Raw genomic sequence first — 22,970 nt, forward strand, 5'->3', positions numbered from 1 at the left:
TATTTTTCAAAGCATGTGAAAGGACCTGAGAATTTGTGGCATCAAGGAAAAGGATCATTATTGGTTGGCAAACCTCTTTGACCCTCCATTACTAGGGGAAAGTCTTGGAACTCACCATGCCTTTGCTCCTGAAGCACAAGATGAAATATCTTGAGGACACCTAAAGAGGAGTTTATGTAACACTTTTCCAGACTCTGGTAGGTTTCAGTCTCATGGACGGTGTAGAAGGAGGCCTCCTAAGTAATGCATTTAAAAACAAATTGTAGTCCTCAGCACCCAGGGCTGTCAGCTACAAGATCCCATCGGCGGTGGTGAAAGATTATCTAGGGACAAAAACAGACAGGGGGAGCTTTCCAGTAGACAATCTACTGGGTTATTGGGTCACGAGAATAAACCACTGACCAGAACTTGTCAAGTATGCAATTGGGCTGCTGGGCTGCCCTGCATTCAGCATGCTTTCTAAAGGGGCATTTAGTGCTGCCAGAGGTTTTGTGACGGATAAAAGAGTTTGTCTGTCCAAAGACCCTGTTGACCGGCTGACATTTTTCAAAATTAATCAGTCCTGGATTAGCAGAAGCTATTAAGCATCTGATGGCAATGTAGCTCATTAAATGTGTTGGGGATCTGGAAGACCACATGTTTTTGCACCTGTGTGACAAGTGCATATATATATATATATATATATATATATATATATATATATATATATATATATATATTTTCCCCCCCAAGAAGAACTGTGAGGGGTTACAATGTGCATGCACCACCAACAATAAGAACTAAATTGTCTGCACAGGTGCAACATAATTTTTAGGAGCAGAGTCCAATCCTGCATTTGCGAAAGATAACTGTGAAAGGTTATGATGTGAAAGCATCACCATCACCCAGGGCCCAATTTTTCTGCACCTGTTACTATCCAAACTCTGCAAACGAGACACCAGAATGTATAAAAAAAAAACTTTAATCTTGGCCCGAGTGTTCTCTAAATTGGCCTCTTCGCATAAGGCCTGCTCATCCAAAGTCTACCAAAGAGACACCAGAATTTATACAAAGAATATCTAATCTTGTTCTGAGTGCACTGTTGTTTATAAAATAAAGACAATTTGCAGCAAAAATCTATTTAAATGTATTTTTTTTACTTTATATACGGTATGTCAGTTTTGCTGCAGAAGGTTCTATATTCTAAATTCTAAATATTAACTAACTATTAAATTATAGGTATTGGAATTTCCTTTCGAATTTGGCTGTTAGTGAACGCAACAAATATGAATTTATCTGAAGTTACGAATTATCTGAAATAGCGAATGCCGCATCTAAACAAATGGAACAGAACAAATTAACAATATATAATTATAATAAAAAGTTATTATTATTGACATTTATTATTATAAATTTGTTATGTTCCATTTGTTTAGATACAGCATTCGTTGTTTTAGATAATTCGTAACTTCGGATAAATTTGTGTTCATTACGTTCACAAACAGCCAAATTTGAAAGGAAATTCCAATACCTGTGATTTAATAGTTAGTTATTACTTCAGATTTTCTAGTTTTCGGGTTTTCTGATTTTGGAATTTTGAATTTACGAATTTTGGAATTTTGAATATTCTGAAAAATTTGTTAAACAAGTTTTTATTAATTCGGATGTTTCCAAATTAATGGATTTGTCAAAATTCATTAAAGAACAAATTCAGAACAAAACAAATTGCACATTTCTTATTTTCCAAAAACAAAATACACACGTATGAATGTAAACACACGGGCCAAGGACGCCTACACAGGAAAATGTTGATTACGATACAAATGTTACACGTGTTACATATTGCATTACATGCCAAAGTGAGAGCAATAAATCTAGCACAATATTACCTCTGTAACAATAAATTGAAGACCTAGAGGGGGCTTTTGCTCCATCGCCAATAGAAAATATAGGGTACCGAAGTCTGTTTCCATTTCACAGGCGCACACAAAGTTAAGGTTTGACATGTTGGGTAACTATTTACTCAAATTTTATATTTTACAAAATATTTGGGTAGTTTATTGTGTTTTTTGTCCCTAATATTCACTTCAGGGTATTTAGGGAATTACCACTATGTTATTCTCTGGAGTGTCTGCTTTCAGAAACTATATAATGTTTGGAGGTTTTATGTAATTTTCAGGCCTAAAATTATTTTTTTAAACATATGTGCAAAAAGTGCAAAGTGTCAGCGAAAGGTTAAAGCATCACCTGAGTAAAATTTAGCGTACTAAAGTTTTTCACCATTTCAAGGGCACAGGTAATTTGTAAGCTTGAGATACCAGGTATCTCTCTACTTAGAGCAACTACATTTAGAGCAACTGCATCTTTTAAATTTTACCAAAAAAGTGGTTAATATATTACATTTGTATGCCCTAAAATTACTGTATCTCTTCCGAAAAACAAAAAATTGTCATTGGTAGTATCATCTGACATAAAACATTTAAACTATAAGCATTTTTCTCCAGGGTCTCTGTTTTAAAAAAAATATATATAGGCCGCGATTCAGATACATTGTCGCATCTTTGAGCGGGCGTAGCACATCTCATATGCGCTACGCCGACCTAACATTGGGAGGCAAGTACAGTATTCACAAAGCACTTGCTCCCAAAGTTACGTCGGCTTAGCGTAAATGGGCCGGCCTAAGCCCGCCTATCTCAAATAAGCAAGGCCGTGGGCGTGTTGTATTTAAATTAACCGTGACCCATGTAAATGCATGGCCGATCGAACGGCGCATGCGCGCGCATGTTTAGAATCACGTCGCAAATACTCCCTAAGATACGTTGGCTCAATGCTTTAGACGTGAATGTAACTTACGCCCAGCCCCATCTACATACGACTTACGCAAACAACATAAAATATGACGCTGTTCCGACAGTTTCCGACGTCCATACCTTAACATGACTTACCCCTGCTTAATGAGGGGTAAACTTACGCCGGACATAAGCCTTACTTAAACAGCGTAGCTAAATCCGACGGGCGGAAGTACGTTCGTGAATCGGCGCATCTAGGTCATTTGCATATTCGATGCGTAAATATACGGAAGCACCCCTTAAGGCCAGCGTAAATATGCACCCGAGATACGACGGCGTAAGAGACTTACGCCGGTTGTATCTTGGCCAAATTCAGGCGTAACTGCCTTTTTGAATAAGCACATAGATACAACGGCGCTCATTTGGACTTACGACGGCGTATCTGGAGATACGCCATCGTAAGTCCTTTCTGAATCCGGGCCATACTGTTTGGGGGCCTAAATGTATGTTTAAACATGTTCAAAAACGAAAAAACTTCAACAGGAAAAGGATTTTCCAAACTAAAAATAAATCTAAATTTGGGCTGATTTTTGTGTGGCTGAAGGACGTGTTTGGGCACATTGCATCCCAGTACTAGGTTGAGTTTAAAAGATACAAGTAAACTTTTATCAAACACTCTCACCTTATACTTTAGTGTGTGTGAATTTATTTCAGCTTGTTTGTTATTTAATTTAAAAGAGAAATACATGTCACGTAATGCTTGAGCCAAAACGTAGACTGCAATAAACACTGAATAGGATGTTTTCTCTTCAATTAAAGATAAACCAGTTGAAAATGTCTCCAAATTGCAGTTCCTAAGAGGTAATCCAGTTGTGATTGGAATAAGGGAATTTTTCATTTGTTTTTTTGAAAAGCATTGATATTCAGATATGAGAATATCCTCCATCAGTGGGTCATTTAAGTGGTTGAATATATTAAAATTATCAAAATATTCCTGTAATCCCATTATGTAAAAAAAGGGGTACGTAAACACCAAGCTGCAGTTGCTAGAAATTAAAAAATTAGCACTTATTGACCAAGAATCTTGTAGAATAAATGTTTTCTCCATGAAATAAGGGACATTTTTAAACAAAAACGTGTAATAAGTCATACTAACGGAGCCACAAATAATAATAACTTCCGTAGTTGAGGTTCGCAGCTCTGCAGGAATTTTATTATAATTCTCTTTAGACACCAAAATCTTGAATTCAATACAAATTCCATGATCAGATAAATGTTTGCTGAGTTGTCGGATCTCCCTCTCTCCGTATTCATTATCAGATGTAAGGATCCCGACCCAGTTCCACTTCAACCTTTCCAGTAATTTTACTATGGCCACATATTGCATCTCATCATCCGGAACTGTCCGGAAAAAGTTTGGGTACATCTTTCTGTCACTTAGTAAAGTATCTCTAGCTCCATAGCTAATCTTAAGAGAAAGAAAACCCTATGTATAAATGATGTGTAACTTTTAACATTAAATCAACAGACGGAAACTTTAGGGAATGTATTATTATATATTTTTTGGAGCGCAACAAATAGAGCTGTGTATAATAGATCTATAAGCAGATTTTAGTGGTGGTTTTATTTCACCGGATAGGATAAAAAATGTATGCAAGAATAAATGTATTATTACATAAATTATTACAGGCATCAGTGAAAGCGAATAATAGGAAATAAAGGTGGGAATTTATCAAAACTGGAGCAACCAGAATCTGGACCAGCTGTGCAAGGCAACTAATCAGTCTCTATCTTAAGCTTGTTCAGTTAAAGTGATTGTGAGGCCTGGTTTTACACTGGTGCGTTTTGACATGCGATTTGGCATGTTAAATCGCATGTCAAAACGGCGGTATTTGCTGCAAATTGCCAGCAATGTCACCGTCCTAATCGGTGTGATGCCGCATCTTGGGCGCTGCACCGATTTCAAAAAGAAGTTCCTGTACTACTTTTTGCAATTTTGCGATTTACATTGACATCTGTGCAGAAACCTGCACAGATGTCTCTATAATTGCGGCCGAAATCGGCACTGCCAGCGAGAGTGAAATCGTGTGAGTTCAGCTGAACTCGCACAGCTTCACTCCCGCAGCCCAGTGTGAACCTGGGCTAAAGTCTTGCCGACCAGCCGCCGTCGTTATATGGCAGCAGGTCGGCATGATCCCGTGGTTGGCAGCAGACTGTGGATATGCCGCAGGAATTAAGAACTTGATGGACTAAAGATCTGTAACAGGCTTGATGAGCAGAATACAGGGTCAGAAAAGCAGGGTTGGTAACGGTCGGGCAGATCAGGCATACACAGCAGGCAGCAGAAAAGTTGGATCACAAGCCAAGTCAGCAACATGAGATAAGTCAGGCAAGAACAGGAGGCAGAAGCAGAATTCAGAGAAGAGTCAAGTTCAGGGCAGGAGGCAGACAAACAAAGGTCAGAAACAAGTCAGATCAGGATCAGAGGTCAAACTCAGGAATTAAGAACGAGCACAAAGAACCTGTAGACCAAACAACAATGAGCCAATACTGCCTGTTTAAATTGCTCGTTTGGTGCCAGCATTAGTGACAGGCGCATGCCCGGATGCATGAGTGTACATGCATGTGTGCAAGTGCACGCACATATGCCCATGAACATCTGCCTGGCAAGATGCCGCACCTCTGCATGCGCATATGTATGTGCCGGGAAACTTAATTTGCACTATAGGCAAGACTTTTCTGACAAAAAAAAATCATTATGCATCATAGAAAATGCATTCAGGTGTTTGCTTTTCAAAATGTGGTAGTTTTGTGGGTTTTACATTGCCCTGGTGCTACAGGGCCTTCAACAGTGTGATAGGAAGCCAGGAAATTAGATGTGTAATTATGCATCATTTATGCTTCTTGAAAGCTCAAAAGTGCTTCATGGATTTTGGGTCCCTCTATCTGTCTAGGCTGTGAAAAAAATCTCACACATGTAATATCCCCTTATTTGGCAGTAACAGAATGTGTTTTGGGGTGCAATTGCAAGTATGCCTTGTGTGAGAAATAAGTTGTGAAAATAAAAATTGTGGGGAAAAAAATATATACCGTATATATATATTGTTTTTTTCCAAACATGATTTATTTGGTAATAAACAGCACATACAGAATTAGTATTAAAAACATTCCATAGTCAAGAGAAAAAAGAAAACTGGTATGTCAAATAAACAGTGGGTATTTGCCCTGATTGACATAATATTGAAACAAAAGAATATATATATATATATATATATATATATATATATATATATATATATATATATATATATATATATATATATATATATATATATAAAAGTGTGCTATAGAGATCTTTAACTAGAACATAAAGAAATGGTTAGTTGTAGCTTATAGGCTTTTAGATCAGCTTGCATCTAGAGGAGGAGAGGGAATAGGGATATATACATATTAGAGCTGCTGGAGGGTAGGGATGAGCTTCGAGTTCGAGTCGAACCCATGTTCCACTCGAACATCGTCTGTTTGGTCGTTCGCTGAATTTTAAACATTATGGGCCGTTCGCGCCAAATTTGTGTGGTGTGTCACGGCCCATAATTCACTATGGCATCGCAGTGCATTGCTGGCTGATGATTGGCCAAGCATGCACTATGACCCGCATGCTTTGGCCGATCACAGAGCGGAAAAAACAGAGAGCCATAATTGGCCAAAGCCAGGGTGGCTTTGACCAATTATGCCTCAGGGGATTTAGTACACACCCCTCACTATATAAGGCCGCCTGGAAGTCGGACTTGTGTAGTGTGTTCCGGCATGCTGAGAGATGGAGAGAGAGAGAGACAGTGTCATTTCATTTGAGTTAGATAGAGCAGGCAGGCAGGCAAGTCAGTTAGCTGCAGTTACAGTGTGTAGAGGATATATATGCATCCCATGTGTTGTATATATATTTATACACTGTATTCAGTTTAGCTAGATCCATTCCTGTTATTCTCTACCTAGTATACTGACAGGCAGGCAAGTGATTGTGCTAGCTGCAGTATTTTCATTTAGTGTACTGTGTCCTTTGCACAGTGTACACCTAAAGCTACCTGAATACAATTGCTGGTGTTCTCATACTAATACAGGCAGGGAGCTGCAGTATTTTCATTTAGTGTACTGTGTCCTTTGCACAGTGTACACCTAAAGCTACCTGAATACAATTGCTGGTGTTCTCATACTAATACAGGCAGGGAGCTGCAGTATTTTCATTTAGTGTCCTTTGCACAGTGTACACCTAAAGCTACCTGAATACAATTGCTGGTGTTCTCATACTAATACAGGCAGGGAGCTGCAGTATTTTCATTTAGTGTACTGTGTCCTTTGCACAGTGTACACCTAAAGCTACCTGAATACAATTGCTGGTGTTCTCATACTAATACAGGCAGGGAGCTGCAGTATTTTCATTTAGTGTCCTTTGCACAATGTACACCTAAAGCTAACTGAATACAATTGCTGGTGTTCTCATACTAATACAGGCAGGGAGCTGCAGTATTTTCATTTAGTGTACTGTGTCCTTTGCACAGTGTGCACCTAAAGCTACCTGAATACAATTGCTGGTGTTCTCATACTAATACCACATGCAGGGAGCTGCAAGTATTTTCAGTTAGTGTACTGTGTCCTCTGCACAGTGTGTACCTAAAGCTACCTGAAGACAATTGCTGGTGTTATCATACTAATACCACAGGCAGGGAGCTGCAGTATTTTCACTTAGTGTACTGTGTCCTTTGCACAGTGTGCACCTAAAGCTACCTGAAGTCAATTGCTGGTGTTCTCATACTAATACAGGCAGGGAGCTTCAGTATTTTCATTTAGTGTACTGTGTCCTTTGCACAGTGTGCACCTAAAGCTACCTAAATACAATTGCTGGTGTTCTCATACTAATACCACATGCAGGGAGCTGCAAGTATTTTCAGTTAGTGTACTGTGTCCTCTGCACAGTGTGTACCTAAAGCTACCTGAAGACAATTGCTGGTGTTATCATACTAATACCACAGGCAGGGAGCTGCAGTATTTTCACTTAGTGTACTGTCTCCTTTGCACAGTGTGCACCTAAAGCTACCTGAAGTCAATTGCTGGTGTTCTCATACTAATACAGGCAGGGAGCTTCAGTATTTTCATTTAGTGTACTGTGTCCTTTGCACAGTGTGCACCTAAAGCTACCTAAATACAATTGCTGGTGTTCTCATACTAATACCACAGGCAGGGAGCTGCAAGTATTTTCAGTTAGTATACTGTGTCCTCTGCACAGTGTGTACCTAAAGCTAATTGAAGACAATTGCTGGTGTTCTCTTACTAATAATACTACAGGCAGACAGTTGATTCTGCTAGCTGCAGTATAATCATTATGGGGTAGAGCCCGGCGAGGATTTGAGAAATGCTACGCCGCTGTAACTTACCTGGCTTTGGTTTAAATCCTCAATGAATTTGCGCCGTAAGTTACGGCGGCGTAGTGTATGTCTCGCGATGGATTTCAAATTGGGCAGGTAGGGGACGCGCTTCATTTAAATGAAGCGCGTCCCCGCGCCTAACGAACTGCGCATGCGCCGTCCCTAAAATTTCCCGTCGCAAGGACGTCATTGTTTTCAACGTGAACGTAAATGGCGTCCAGCCCCATTCACGGACGACTTATGCAAACGACGTAAAATTTTCAAAATTAGACGCGGGAACGATGGCCATACTTAACACTGTGTACGCCACCAGATAGCAGCTTTAACTATACGCCGGAAAAAGCCGAACGGAAACGACGTAAAAAAATGCGACGGCCGCTCGTACGTTCGTGGATCGTCGGAAATAGCTAATGTGCATACTCGACGCGGATTACGACGTGAACGCCACCTAGCGGACACCGAAAAATTGCATCTAAGATCCGACGGCGTACGAAGACGTACACCTGTCGGATCTAACACAGATGCCGTCGTATCTCGTTTTGGGGATACCAAAACAAAGATACGATGCGCAATCTTTGATCTGCCCCTATATATATATATATATATATATATATATATATATATATATATATATATATATACATATATATATATACATCCCAGCTTTGTGCAGCTACATCTCCCTGCAAGCCATTAGTATGTCTGGAAGGACAACAAGGAGAGGCAGACAGTCACAAGCCGATTAAAGAGGGCAAGCAGGCTCTGTGTCTAGAGGCAACAGTGCTGGTCGTGGACATGGTGCATCCTCATCAGCACGTGTGGGGGAACACGCTTGTCCTTTTTTTTGGCAGCTGGCCATGTTGAGCCGCAACATGCCGAAGACATGGTAGAGTGGATGACCAAGCCGTCCTCATCCTCCTCATCCTTTCTCACCCAGGCCCAGGGTAATTTGTCTGGCAAAGCAGCTGCCATGCAGCCTCTTCCCTCAGCTCAATGGCATCAGTCACTCCTTCCCTAGCCCCACCATGTCCTCCTGAGGAGTCCCCCAAACTGTTTGACCACAGTGTTGGGTACATGCTGCAGGAGGATTCCCAGCATTTTGAAGGTTCTGATGATGGTACCCAGCTATAAGAAGGCAGTAACGTGAGCCCAGAGAGGGAGGTGCCCAAGAAGGACAGGAATTTGGGAGTCATGTACCCCCAGTTGTAGCATACTGCCAGGTTTGCTACAGTGATGAGGAGGGAGGGGATCATGAGGTCACTGACTCTACGTGGGTGCCTGATAGGAGAGAGGAGGAGGAGGAGGAGGAGAAGGCACATGTCCAACAAGGCAGGATGCCCTCCAGGGGCCAGCTTAAGGGTAGCACACCGACTGCATCACCCCGCAGAGCTCCGCATGTGCAGGGCGCTGCTGTCTCTGCACGTTATTCCAAAAGTTCTTTGGTGTGGCCATTTTTTGAGACAAGTGCATCAGATCGCACCGCTACTATTTGCAACATCTGTCTCAAGCGTATCTTGTGTGGCCAAAACACCACCCGCTTGTGAACCACATGCTTGACCAGACATATAGCGACCTGTCATGCAGTTTATTGGCAAGCGTACCTAAAAGATCCACACCAAAGAACAAAGCGGACCTCTCCTTGCTCCTTATCAGCTGGGACCTCCAACCCCACTATACCTTCAGTCCTCTCTGAAACCTGCACTGAGAGGAATGAAGGTGTAGAATTAGGTGTGTCACAGCCAAGTACTTGCGGGCAATCTGCTATCGGTACACCGACGTCCGATTGTACCAGGCAAATTTCCCTGCCCCAGCTGTTGCACCACCAAAAGAAGTTCGCTCCCAGCCATCCACATGCCCAGCAGTTGAATGCTAGCTTGGATAAATTGCTAGCACTTCAACTGCTGCCTTTTTTAGTTGGTAGACTCTGCCCCCTTCCGTGAGTTTGTGGAATGTGCGGTTCCTCAGTGGCAGGTTCCCAAACGCCACTTTTTCTCACAGCAGGCGATTCCGGATCTCCACCTGCATGTGGAAGGCAATGTCTTGGCCTTGCTGGACAGGGCGGTCAGTGGTAAGGTGCATATAACCGCTGGCTCATGGTCCAGCAGGCATGGACAGGGACATTACCTATCTTTCATGGTGCATTGGGTGACTCTGCTGGCAGCTGGGAAGGATGCAGGACAAGGTGTAGTAGTGTTGGAGGTTATTCCACCACCACGCCTCCAAAATGCTACTACTGGTGATTCTGACACACCTCTCTCCTCCACCCCCTCCTCTTCTTCTTCCTCCATGGCCTCTTTCTGTGCTTTGTCCTCAGAACCAGCGGTGCTCCATAGGCGTTCAAGGGGCTACGCAGGTACGCAGGCAAAAAGATGCCATGCAGTGCTTGAGCTGGTGTGCTTGGGAGACAGGAGCCACACTGGTGAAGAGGTTCTTTCAGCTCTGCAGGGGCAGGCTCAGAGGTGGTTGACGCCACACCAGTTTAAGCCAGGAAAGGTGGTTTGCGACAATGGCACCAACCTCCTCTCCGCCCTCTGATAGGGACAACTGACTCATGTGCCCTGTTTGGCTCACGTCCTTATATTGGTGGTGCAGCGGTTCTTGGGCAGGTACCTTACAGGATCTCCTGAGGCAGGCCAGGAAAGTCTGTGTGCATTTCCACCGGTCATATAATGCCAGTGCTCGGCATTCCAAAAGGAATACAACCTGCCCACCTAATCTGTGACATGCCCACCAGGTGGAAGCAGCAGAGGGCCATCAATGAGTATCTGTGCCAATATGGCACCAGGACAGGTTCAAGGGAGCTTGTTTTTTCCCCACACCAGTGGGCCATGATCAGGGATGCATGTACTGTCCTGTCACCATTTGAGGAGGCCACAAGGATGGTGAGCAGTGACAGTGCATGCATCAATGACACTGTCCCTCTTGTCCACCTGTTAGAGCACACGCTGCGTAGAATAATGGACAGGGCACTTGAGGCAGAACAGAGGGAGGAAGATGAGGACTTCCTTACCTCTCAAGGCCCCCTTTATCCAGACAGTGTTCTTGCTGGCCCGCCTATCACACAGAAAGAGGATGAGGAGGAGGAGAAGGAGGAGGAGGATTGTGTCAGATTGGAGGCATGCAGCAGCAGAATGGAAGGGCTCATTTACAGTCCTCAGAAGCCCATGGACTTGTACGTGGCTGGGAGGAGGTGGCTGCGTCCTGAGTGACCCAGAGCACCGAATGCCTCTGCAAACCTACACTGCATGGCCTCCCTCATCTTGCCAAGCCTGCGGAAGGATCCTTGTATTTGTGCTATCAAGGAGTGGGATCATTACTGGCTGGCAATCCTCCTTGATCCACGTTACAGGTTGCGGATCTTATCTTGCCGTCGTAGAGGGAGCAGAAGATGAAACATCTTCGGGAGGCCTTGCATAAAGGTCTGTGCAACGCGTTCCCAGAGACTGGGAGGTTACAAAATCCTGGTCCTGGACAACGTGTTGCTGAGGCTTTGGTCAGTCAAAGAAGGAGCAATAGAGAAGGTGGTCGTCTGACAAGGGATGAGCTTCGAGTTCGAGTCAAACCCATGTTCAACTCAAACATTGCCTGTTCGCCCGTTCGGCGTAAAAGTCTATGGGAGAAATCTAAAGTGCTAATTTTAAAGGCTTATATGCAAGTTATTGTCATTATTATTGTGTTTGGGGACCCGGGTCCTGCCCCAGGTGACATGAATCAATGCAAAAAAAAGTTTTAAAAACTGCTGTTTTTTCGGGAGCAGTGATTTTAATAATGCTTAAAGTGAAACAATAAAAGTGAAATATTCCTTTAAATTTCGTACCGGGGGGGGGGGGGGTGTAGTATGATGATGATGATGATATAGGATTTATACTGCGCCAAATATGCCCCCTTAGGAGCGCGTCTAGGCACACACTGACCCTAGAATCAACTAAGATGACAGATAAACTGGTAGAGGGCCCTAGGTTGAAAGTACGGAGCTATAAGTGGGGGAGGTAGATCAAAGAAAAGACAGATAGAGTGGGGGGGAGCAAAGTAAGAAACCATGTACCATCTAGCAGGATTATAATCAGATTTTTATCCGTAGGCTTGGATAAATAGAAAGGTCTTTAAACCCTTCCTGAAGCTCAGAAGGGAGGGTAATGACCTTAGGGTCGATGGTAGTGCGTTTGTTTCATAACTCATTGCCCTTTGTGACCAGGTGTCTGTTGTCAGTGGATTGTAGTGTGCTAGTTGTTGGTTTTGTTAGATATAGACTGGCTGATCGAAGTGTTCTCGATGGTACATAGTGAGAGACCGATTCAGACAGATAGATTGGGCCCAGCTTCCGGTGTGCCCTGTACGTATAGCACATTGCCTTAATTAGTACCCGCTTTGCAATGGGGAGCCAGTGCAATTTTGCGAGCACAGGAGTTATGTGGTCTCCTCTTGCACATCTGGAGACCAAGCGAGCAGCTTGCAATTTTTTTGCCACTTTAGTGGAAGTCCAAGAAAAAAAATGTTGGAACAATCCAACTGGGAATGCACAAGGCCCTGAACTAGAGTTAGCATGTTTTTATGTGAGAACAGTTCTTTAATTTTTCTGAGTCTCTGTATATTAAAATATGAGTCTTTAATACAGTGTTTTGCATGAGGAATAAATGACAGGCATGGATCGAAGATGATGCCTAGGTTCCTAACCTGTTTTGCCGGCGTTGGAATAGGGCAGAACAAAGTGGGCCAGGCTGAGAGGAAATTGGTGGAAGAATGAGGGCCTCCAGCATCACCTCTGTCTTTACTTCATTAAGGCCCAGTTTTTTATCGGCCATCCATTTTTGTATATGGAGAAGTCCATTTCTCAGATGTAAGTGCATGTTAGTCCCATCGGTGGAATCAGCCAAAAACCTGCGTGTCATCTGTGTAGCTCTGGCAAGCTAGTTTGTGTGTAGCAATGATGTCAGCTAGATGGCGCATATAGCAGTTGAATAGCAGGGGCGACAATGCCTAACCCTGCGGGACTCCATAGAGAAGGGGTTCAATTAGCGAGCTGCATGTGTTCATCGGGACTTGATGGGTCCGGTCCTTAAGAAATGACCATCGGAGAACAGTGCCTCTACATCCAAAAAGTTGTTTTTATACGATCTCCCATAATCTGATGGTCTATAGTATCGAAGGCTGCGGAGAGATCAAGCAGCACCAAGGCTGCCAACTCCCCCGCATCCTTTACCTTCAACAACCATTCAGGCATATCTAGTGCTGAAAGTTCAGTGCCACGTCCCGGCCTAAATCATGACTGGGAATCATGGAAGAGGTCGTTATCCTCAAAGAAGCTTTGCATTTGTTGAAAGACGACACGCTCCAGGATCTTGACCAGGAAGGGAAGGAGAGATATAGGTCTAAAATTGGTGAGAAGAGAAGGGTCAAGTGTGCTATTTTTAAACAAAGGAGAGACAACGGCATGTTTCAGATGAGTTGGAACGGCCCCTATTTTTAAAGATAGGTTCACTATCCTTGTTATCTCTGGGGCCAGTGTGTCTGCATTCTTTTTCATGAACCATGCAGGGCAGATATCATTTGGGAAGCTTGATGGTTTAAGCTTTGACATGATTTTGGTTATCTCTGCAACTGTAACGGTTTCAAATGAGCTGAAAGTAGGGGGAGTTTTTGTGAGAACAGGTGGTTCAAGGACATCAGGTAAGATTTTATCCTGATTACAAATTTTTCTAATTGTTTCCCCAAAGGTAAACTGAATAGCAGAGCATAGTTCCATAGATCCAATCTTAGGATGGAATTTTTTTGGTTCAAATATGTCCTTAGCCAATGTGAATAGTTCCCGAGGTTTGTTTGAGGCTTGCATTATTTTCTCATTATAGTAGGATCTTTTTGAGTGTTTTACTGCCTTTATGTAGCCTCGACAATAGACCCGATAGGCCATTTTATCACGGGGGAGTTTTGATTTATTCCACTTTCTGTCCAGAATTCGTCTTTTATTCTTGAGTACATTAAGACTTGGGGTGTACCAAGGGCTAGACTTAGAGAATCTTGTGCGCCTATTTACAGTTGTCAATGGGGCCAAAATGTCCAGACTTGCCTTTATTCTTAAATCAAATTAATTTAGAGCTATCTCCAACCTTTCGATCTCGGCTTCCAAAACTGGAGTTCTGATTTCTCTTGCAACATTTACTAGGTGTGGCAGCCCCTGATAATTATCATAGTATGTTTTAAAATTTCCAACTGTTATATTGGTTAGTTTCCGAAAAGGAACAGATTTTGTCATGGGATTTCTCTTTGAAAATTTTCTCGGTGCAAAATCCGAGAGGTTGAAGGTGACCAGGCTATGGAATGACCACCCCACCTCATGGGTCTTGACATTGGAGACTTCCGTTCCATGAGTAAAAAGGGCATCCAACATACTGTATGACCCTTTATGTGTGTGGTCATGGTGGATGCTAGGGAAAAATGAAGGCCATCTAAGTCACCTATAAGATCTTGAGAGTCACAGCTTGTTTCATCCTCCAGCCACATGTTCATGTCTCGCTGGAGAACACAATCTGCTTGTAGACACAAGGACATCATAAGTTCCGATAAATCCACATGGAAAGTCCCCGCTGGGCCGGGTGGGCGATAAACAGTGGCTAATACAAATGTAGATGGAGTCACTTACTTTACACCTGAGCACCAGATTTTCAAATGTGTTTTTAACTCCGCACAGTCCAAACAGTTGCCATAAATCACACATAACCCCCCCCATTGTGTCTCTGTTTTTGACCAAAAAAAAATCTGAGGAAGTAATTCTTCTAAAACTGACTTATAATTTACATTAAACCAAGTCTCTGTGATTCCTAAAATATGAAATTTCTCTGACTCTAGCATTTCAAAAATACTAGTGCTTAGTAGCTGGACGGGCGTTGATAAAGGTGGCCTTTAAAGTCTCAAAGTAAGATGATTTCACTGAGATGCTTTTCGGCTGAATTGAGTTGAGTTGAGTTGAGTTTCTCTTTAAATTGTAGTATGTTGATTGTTAAGTAAAATTAGCAGCGGCCTCAAGCAGATTAGCCGCTATACGGTACTTATGTCCCAGGTGAAAAAAAGTTCTGTACTGGATCCAAAAGTTTGTTGCCCGTCTGCCCCGTCCACCCGGGCCCAGACGGGCACAGACGGGCTTGCCTCTGGCAAGCCCGCGGCATGCCTGCCACGCGCTCGCTCTGCGCAGGGGCGCCATGACACTTTTAGCAAGTCCCGGTGATGAGGGGGCATGGCCAAATCCCATGTCGGGTCACGCTGGTTGCCAGGCAATGGGACGCCAGGTGGGCTGGCTACTCTATGCAGGTGTAGCAAGATGGAAGCTGGAGCAGCAAGGAGCAGGTACAGCAAGATGGAAGCTTTAATAAAGGACTTTCCCAACGGTGTCTGTGTTTTTTGTAGGGGTACAATGTACCCCATTACCAATTCACATAGGGGGGCGGGATCTGGGGTTCCACTTTGTTAAAGGGGTCTTCCAGTTTCCGATAAGCCCCCTGCCCACAGACCCCCACAACCACCGGGCAAGGGTTGTGGGGATGAGGCCCTTGTCCCCATCAACATGGTAACATGGTGCTTTGAGGATTCACGGACCCTCAAAGCATCCTCCCAATGTTGAGGGCATGTGGCCTGGTACGGTTCAGTAGGGGGGGCTCTCTCTTGTCTCCCCCCCTTTTCCTGCGGCCTGCCAGGTTGCGTGCTAAAGGGTCTGGTATGGATTTTTGGGGGGAACTCCAAGCCATTTTTTTTATTTGGGGTGGAGTTCCCCTTAAAATCCATACCAGACCTGAAGGGCCTGGTAATTGAATTTGGGGGGACCCCCAAGCATTTTTTCTCTCAATGACTTTCAATGCCTTTTCTCTGTATTGCCGGGAGACGACAATTCATTATAGCCGCGAGTGGTTTTTGACTTTTTTCCCTTCAGAAATTACACTTTGTGCAGGGACAGTTCTAAGCACAGGCATACTTCACAGGCATACTATGCACCCCCCTAGGTACAAAATTTAAAGGAATATTTCACTTTTATTATTTCACTTTAAGCATTATTAAAATCACTGCTCCCGAAAAAAAACTGCAGTTTTTAAAACTTTTTTTGCATTGATACATTTCCACTGGGGCAGGACCCGGGTCCCCAAACACTTTTTAGGACAAAATCTTGCATATAAGCCTTTAAAATTAGCACTTTAGATTTTAAATGTTCCCATAGACTTTAACAGAGTTTTAAAGTTCACATAAACTTTTGGTCTGTTCGCAGGTTCTGGTGCGAACCGAATGGGGGGTGCAGGGCTCATCCCTACGTCTGACCGATGCGTTCAGACAATTTTTTAAGGTATGATCGGTTCCAGCAACCATCACCAGTGTCTGTTTTACATGGTGAAGGAATACCTAGGGGCAAGATCAGACTTGGACACCTTTCCCACCAAAAATCCTCTGGGTTACTGGGTCTTGAGGATGGATCACTGGCCAGAGCTTGAAGAGTATGCAATTGAGCTACTGGACTGTCCTGCATCCAGAGTTCTTTCGGAAACGCATATTCAGTGTTGCTGGAGGCTTTGTAACCAATCACAGGGTGCGCTTGTCCACCGACTAGGTCGATCGGCTGACCTTCATAAAAATGAATCAGTCTTGGATCACCACCAGCTACCAAGCACCTGATGCTGATGTAACCAAATAATTTTTTTGAAATGTCAGATCCCTTCAAAACTGCCTATGCTGATGCTGAGTGACTATCCTATTATGCTAAGTGACTATCCTCTGATCCTCAATGATCATGCTGATAGCTTGTAAGAAAATGTTTGGTTCTGGGTGCCGACACCAGTGGCTAAGGCTCGATTATTACAATTTTTGATGCAATACTTTACAGCGGGCTCATTCCTGCGCTCCAACTACAGTATCTGTGATGGGTTGCAGTGTTGTGGCACCAGAACAAGTGCCTAAGGCCCAATTTTTCTGCCCCTGTTTAACAGGGGCGTGTAATTACATTTTTTGATTCAATACTTTGCAGCAGGGTTCATTCCTGTGCTCCAACTAGAGTATCTATGAGGGTTTGCAGTGTTGTGGCACCAGTGCATAAGGCCCAATTTGTCAGCCCCTGTTTAACAGGGGCATGTAATTGCAATTGTTGATGCAATACTTTGCAGCAGGGCGCATTCCTGTGCTCCAACTAGCGTATCTGTGAGGGGTTGCAGTGTTGTGACACCAGTGCCTAAGGCCCAAATTGTCTACCCCTGTTCAACACGGGCATGTCATTTCACTTCTTGATCTAATATTTCACAACAGGGCCCATTCCTGGGCCCACCAAGCGTAACTGTGAGGGCTTACAGTGTTGTGGCAACACCACCACCACCAAAGGCCCAATTGTTCTTCCCCTGTTCAACAGGTGCATGTAATTACAATTCTTGATTTAAACTTTCACAGCAGGGTCCGTTCCAGCATCCACCAAGAGTAACTGTGAGGACTTTCAGTGTTTTGGCACCAGCACCAGCACCACCAAAGGCCCAATTTTTGTACCACTGTTCAACAATGGCATGTAATTACAATTCTTGATATAATAGTTCACAGCAGGGGTAACTGTGAGGGTTTACAGTGTTGTGGTAACACCAACACCTAAGGCCCAAATTTCTACAGAGTAGATACGGCAGGCCCCTACTTTCAAACATCCAACTTACAAACGACTCCTACTTGCCAACTGAAGGAGACAACAGGAAGTTCAAGCGAGAGGAAATCTACCCCTGGGAAGGTAAATTCTCTCATGTAAGAGTTAATATGGGAAAAGGTGCCTCCTCTCCACTGATGCTTTATCACCAATCCTTGTTTCACTAAAAACCCCCACATTTTCTAAAAAATATTTAATTGGGACAGAAAGTGAGGTGAAATCTTCTGAACAGATGCGCACAGACAGCAAAACAAATGTTACAGGGGTGATAACCTTTCCCTATGTTTTCCAAAAAACTTAAAAATAGATTTTTTGGGCTGGAGCTACAAATGTAGTAAAAATGTACCAGTTCCAAATTACAAAACCTACAGTCCCTGTCTTGTTTGCACTGCCTGTATACTGCTGTTCAGAGTATATAGGGCCTGGGGCCCCATGTGGGGTTCACCTTAATATCCATACAAGACCCAAAGGGGCTGGTAATGGGCTGGGGGGGTGGGTACCCATGCCATTTTTCTCAATGATTTTCATCCATATTGCTGGGACCAGACATTACATCAAAGCCGCAAGCAGTTTTAAATGACTTTTTTTCCTTTAGAAATTACACTTTGTGCAGGGACAGTTCTACACACGGGAAACATGTGCCACTTCACAGGTATACTATAGACACCCCCAAGTACAGTATTTAAAGAAATATTTCACTTTTTATTTCACTTTAAGCATCATTAAAATCACTGCTCCCGAAAAAATTGCAATTTTTAAAACTTTTTTTTGCATTGAAACATGTCCCCTGGGGCAGGACCCGGGCCCCCAAAACCTTTTTAGGACAATAACTTGCATATTAGCCATTAAAATTAGCACTTTTGATTTCAAACGTTTGAGTCCCATAGACTTTAACGGGGTTCTAAAGTTCTTGCAAACTTTCGGTCCGTTCGCAGGTTCTGGTGTTCGGCTCATCCCTACTGGAGGGATCTTCTGCAGTAGGGCAGTTAAGGTACTAAGTCAACTCTGGCCATTGTCATCCTCCTGAAAAAATATTTTTTTACAGGAATACTTGGGAAAAAATGACAACTTCAAAAAATTCACCATGCCTCTTACTAAATCCCCTGAGATGTCTACTTAACAAAAATGGGTCATTTGTTTTTGTTTTTTTTGTACTGCCTTGGCATTTTAGGGCCTCGGGAAATAAGATAGGACATCAGTACATCAGGACAGAACAATTTTCATATATATATATACAGTATACCATAGTTTGTAGACTCTGAAGCCTCGTGTACACACAGCCCAGATTCTTGTCAGGAAAATAACGTTGTTTTTCCTGACGAGATTCCTGGCAAGATTCTCTTGCCGGCCAAGTGTACAGACGTACGATTCAAAAGAACCTCTGTTTTTTTAATGGCACGAACGCAGTGACGTCATCAACTACGGCGAGCATGCGCTCGTCACATTCGATGCCGTTGCCACCATCTTGCTTCACCCTACCTATGCCTTGAAAGCTACCGCGCATGCGTCAAATTCATTTCGAGCATGCACAGGTTTCCACGGCGACAGGTAAGTATACAGACGCTCGGGTTTCTCGTCGGGAAACAGGCCGACAAGAATCCTGACGAGAAAATAGAGAGCAGGATCTCTATTTTTCTCGTCGAGATTCTGGGCAGATTTCCAGTTGAGAAACATCAAAGCCTCGTACACACGCACGGTTTTCTCTGCAAGACAGCTCTCCCAGCAGCTCACTGTGCGTGTGTACGAGGCTTAACTTTCACACAAACTAAATAATTCACAGTACTCAAGGAAATATGATATAATAAATGATATAATAAAATAATCCGATAACAAAATAAATGTCCACTTTCAGTTATTTGTGGGATTGAAGATCCTCCCATAAATAGTACTTCTCCCCACAACTAGGACTTACCCATTGGACTATCTCTGCACAGTACTGCTTTGTTTTTTTAGAACAATGCTATACTTTACTACACTTTGCCACAAGGTTTTTTTTGTTCCTTTTTGACCCAGCTCACCATTAGGCCTTGTACACACGACTGAGGAACTCGTCAGAAAAGAGACATTGTTTTCCTCGACAAGTTCCTTGTTAGGCTTGTCGAGAAACTCGACAAGCTTGCTTTGCGTACACACGGTCAGGACAAAATCTCCTCATTCTCAAACGTGGTGAAATTCGATTCCACTGGCACAACCCTTGGGGCTGCTTTTGCTAATCTCATGTTACTGCGTGTTAAGTAAAAGTTTGGTAAGAGACGATTTGCACTTTTCAGTCTGTTACAGCGTAAAGTTTCTTAGCATACACACGCTCGAGTTTCTCGTCGAAAACCAGCCCGACGAGGAAATTGAGACTTCCCACGAGAAAAAAAGAGAACTTGTTCTCTTTTTTCCTTGTCGAGTTCCTCAACAGTTTCCTCGAATGAAAAAAGTACACACAACAGTTTCCCTCGGCAAAAAAGCTCTGCCACCAAGTTTCTTGATGGATTCTGTCGAGTTTCTCGGTCGTGTGTATGAGGCCTAAGATGACGGTGCTGTCCTAACCTTACATAATATAGGAAATTCTTCTTTTCTTACCTGGGTGTAACCATAAAGATTCAGCAGCTGGGCCATTTGGAGAGTGGTGTCAGAATTGAGATCTCCAATGAAACCAGCCAGGGCACCCCGCTCCATACAGGAATAATTTGGAGCTTCCTTTGTATGTCCAGACAATATCTGTAGAACGTCTTTTATAGCTTTATTCACATGTCCACAAGAATCATACACATGGTATCCCAGAGTTATGTTGGGAAGAATATCTGGACTGCGGTTTATCTCATCAATAGCAAATATAAAAGCCAGGAGATGTCTGTATTCTCTCTTGTAAACCCTGAAGAAAATGGAGAGTTTTGCATTGGTCCACAGGACAAGGATTCAAGCAGAAATTATCTATAGCAAAATGTATAACACATTTCAACTACAGATCTACAGTGGGATTGGAGGTCCTGTGCCATAGCTCCATGAAACACATACAGTAGTGACATTCTATCATTCTTGTGTGTATATGGGTTAAAGCAATATTTGTCAATTTTGGAGCTGCAACCCCTGACATCACCAAGCAACCACACGTAAGAATGGATTTACTAAGGACAAATAGACTGCACACTTTGCAAACTGTAGCTGCACTCTGCAAGAGCAGTTGCTCCAGAGCTTAGTAAATGAGGTAAATCTTCACTTTGCAAAGAGTACCCAATCAGGTACAAAGGAAATTAACCACTTCTGCTCCGGAAGATTTAAACCTCTTCATGACCGGGCCATTTTTAGTTTTTTGGTACTGCACCACTTTAACTAATATTTGCTTAAAGGGTCACTAAAGGAAAAATTATTTTTTTGCTGAAATGACTGTTTACAGGGTATAGAGACATAATAGTTAACTAATTCCTTTTAAAAATGATTAAACATAGATAAAAATCAATCATATAATGTACCTACAGTTTAGTTTTGTTTTTGCTGTTGTTTCCTGGTTCTCTGATGTACAAAGAGCCAATAGAGAGCAGCGATGCTTTGTCTAAAACCCCTCAGCACCAATCCAGTTTCGTTTTACAAACAGTAATCACACTTCCTTGATTAGTCACCACCGTGAGAAATCTCCCAGTACTGTGGTGATCAGGAAACAGACAACCAGGAAGTGTCCAGAACAGAGAGGAATTACAGCACAATCAAAGCAAAAACGAACAATGAGGACATGAAACCAGGACTGCAGTAAGGTAAAGGAAGCTATTTAGCAAAAAAAAAATCCTTTAGTGACCCTTTAATGATGCAATGCTGTACACAAATGAGATTTATATATTTTTTTCACACATTTTTTTTCCCCGCTATCAATAAAAAAAAAACAATTATTTTAAAATAAAAAAAAATATTGTGCTACTTTCTGCTATGAAATATACCCAATAAAAAATGTGTTTAGCCCAGGGGTTGCTACTATAGTTATTATGTTGACAGGTTTATTGTTTCTTAAATAAGGTTTTGGCTCCCTCTTGTGATCGCTGAACTCTGTCGGGATTTTTCCTTCCTTTTAAAGTGGATGTAAATCCACTGTCATCCTTTCTAAACTACTGCCATAGTGCTGATCTATAAGGATATAGATGTCTCCTGCATGTATCCTCACCTGTCAAATGTTTCCCCTCTGTCTGTTATAAGAACTGAAAAACTGCAGATTATGTGGGTGGATCTATTGTCTGGAGCTCGGTGGGTAGAGTCGTGATGCCAGTAGACTCCCCGCCCTCCTCTACACTCCCCTTGTCAACATGCATTTTCTCCTGTGTATTCCTTACACTAAATTCTGCTATGATCACTTACATCTAGTCAAAATCCAGAAAAGTAACCACATGACTTCAGAAAAGGAGTGGGGGTGGGAATTTAAAAATAATGCCTGTCTCCAGGCTAGTGCATGAGATATGTAAATAACCTGTCATTCACAGCAAGGGGGCGGAACAGACTAAGGTTTTTCTCTGTAAGTCCGTTTTATCTCACTGAACAATAAAAGAGGATTGGTCAGAGATGGATTAACTCTGTGTGGCAAGACTGGGCACAGATGATAGGAAATCTTATACTGTACATTGTGACATCAAAAAATAAATAAAAAATGTTTGGGTTTACATCCACTTTAAGAAGCGAGCAGAGCCTTGCATTGTGGGATATGTAGTCTCGATGAGGAAGTGACTTGTGTTGTTGAATCAGCTTTGGACTACAGGATACACAATGCCAAGCGCACAGAACAGCCTGCTGGGAGGGGAGATAAAAGGATAGACGCGGCCTGCTTTCAGCCACTCTGGACGCCATTCAACACTTGCCAACAGGAGGTCTGTGAGTGAGAGTCTGCGGCCTACAGCGGATAGCCGGATCACCTGCCCCAGAGGGATCTTTAAGGACAGCCCTGCTAATCGAGCAGGTGGATCGGGCTGCACTTTAGGGAATTTGAAGGCATCTGCATTCCAGCAGCACGGCGTGGCGACGCCATCTTCCCTAACGGAGGCACCAGAAGAAGATTCTGGATGGAGTCCAACATCTACTGGGATCCATTGTGGTGAGAGGGCATCTGCCCATCCAAATAGTGACTACAGTATTGCTGAGTAAGTTTCTTTCCTACAGACTGCTGGG

At 43.0% G+C, this 22,970-nt stretch overlaps 1 pseudogene; it reads right to left on the bottom strand.

The window, feature by feature from the left end:
• The window catches only part of LOC120928132, a 42,367-nt pseudogene that overhangs the window by 19,210 nt on the left and 187 nt on the right, over positions 1-22,970 (bottom strand).

The sequence above is a fragment of the Rana temporaria genome, chromosome 1 (genome assembly GCF_905171775.1).
Source record: "Rana temporaria chromosome 1, aRanTem1.1, whole genome shotgun sequence".
Classification (NCBI taxonomy): Eukaryota; Metazoa; Chordata; class Amphibia; order Anura; family Ranidae; genus Rana; species Rana temporaria.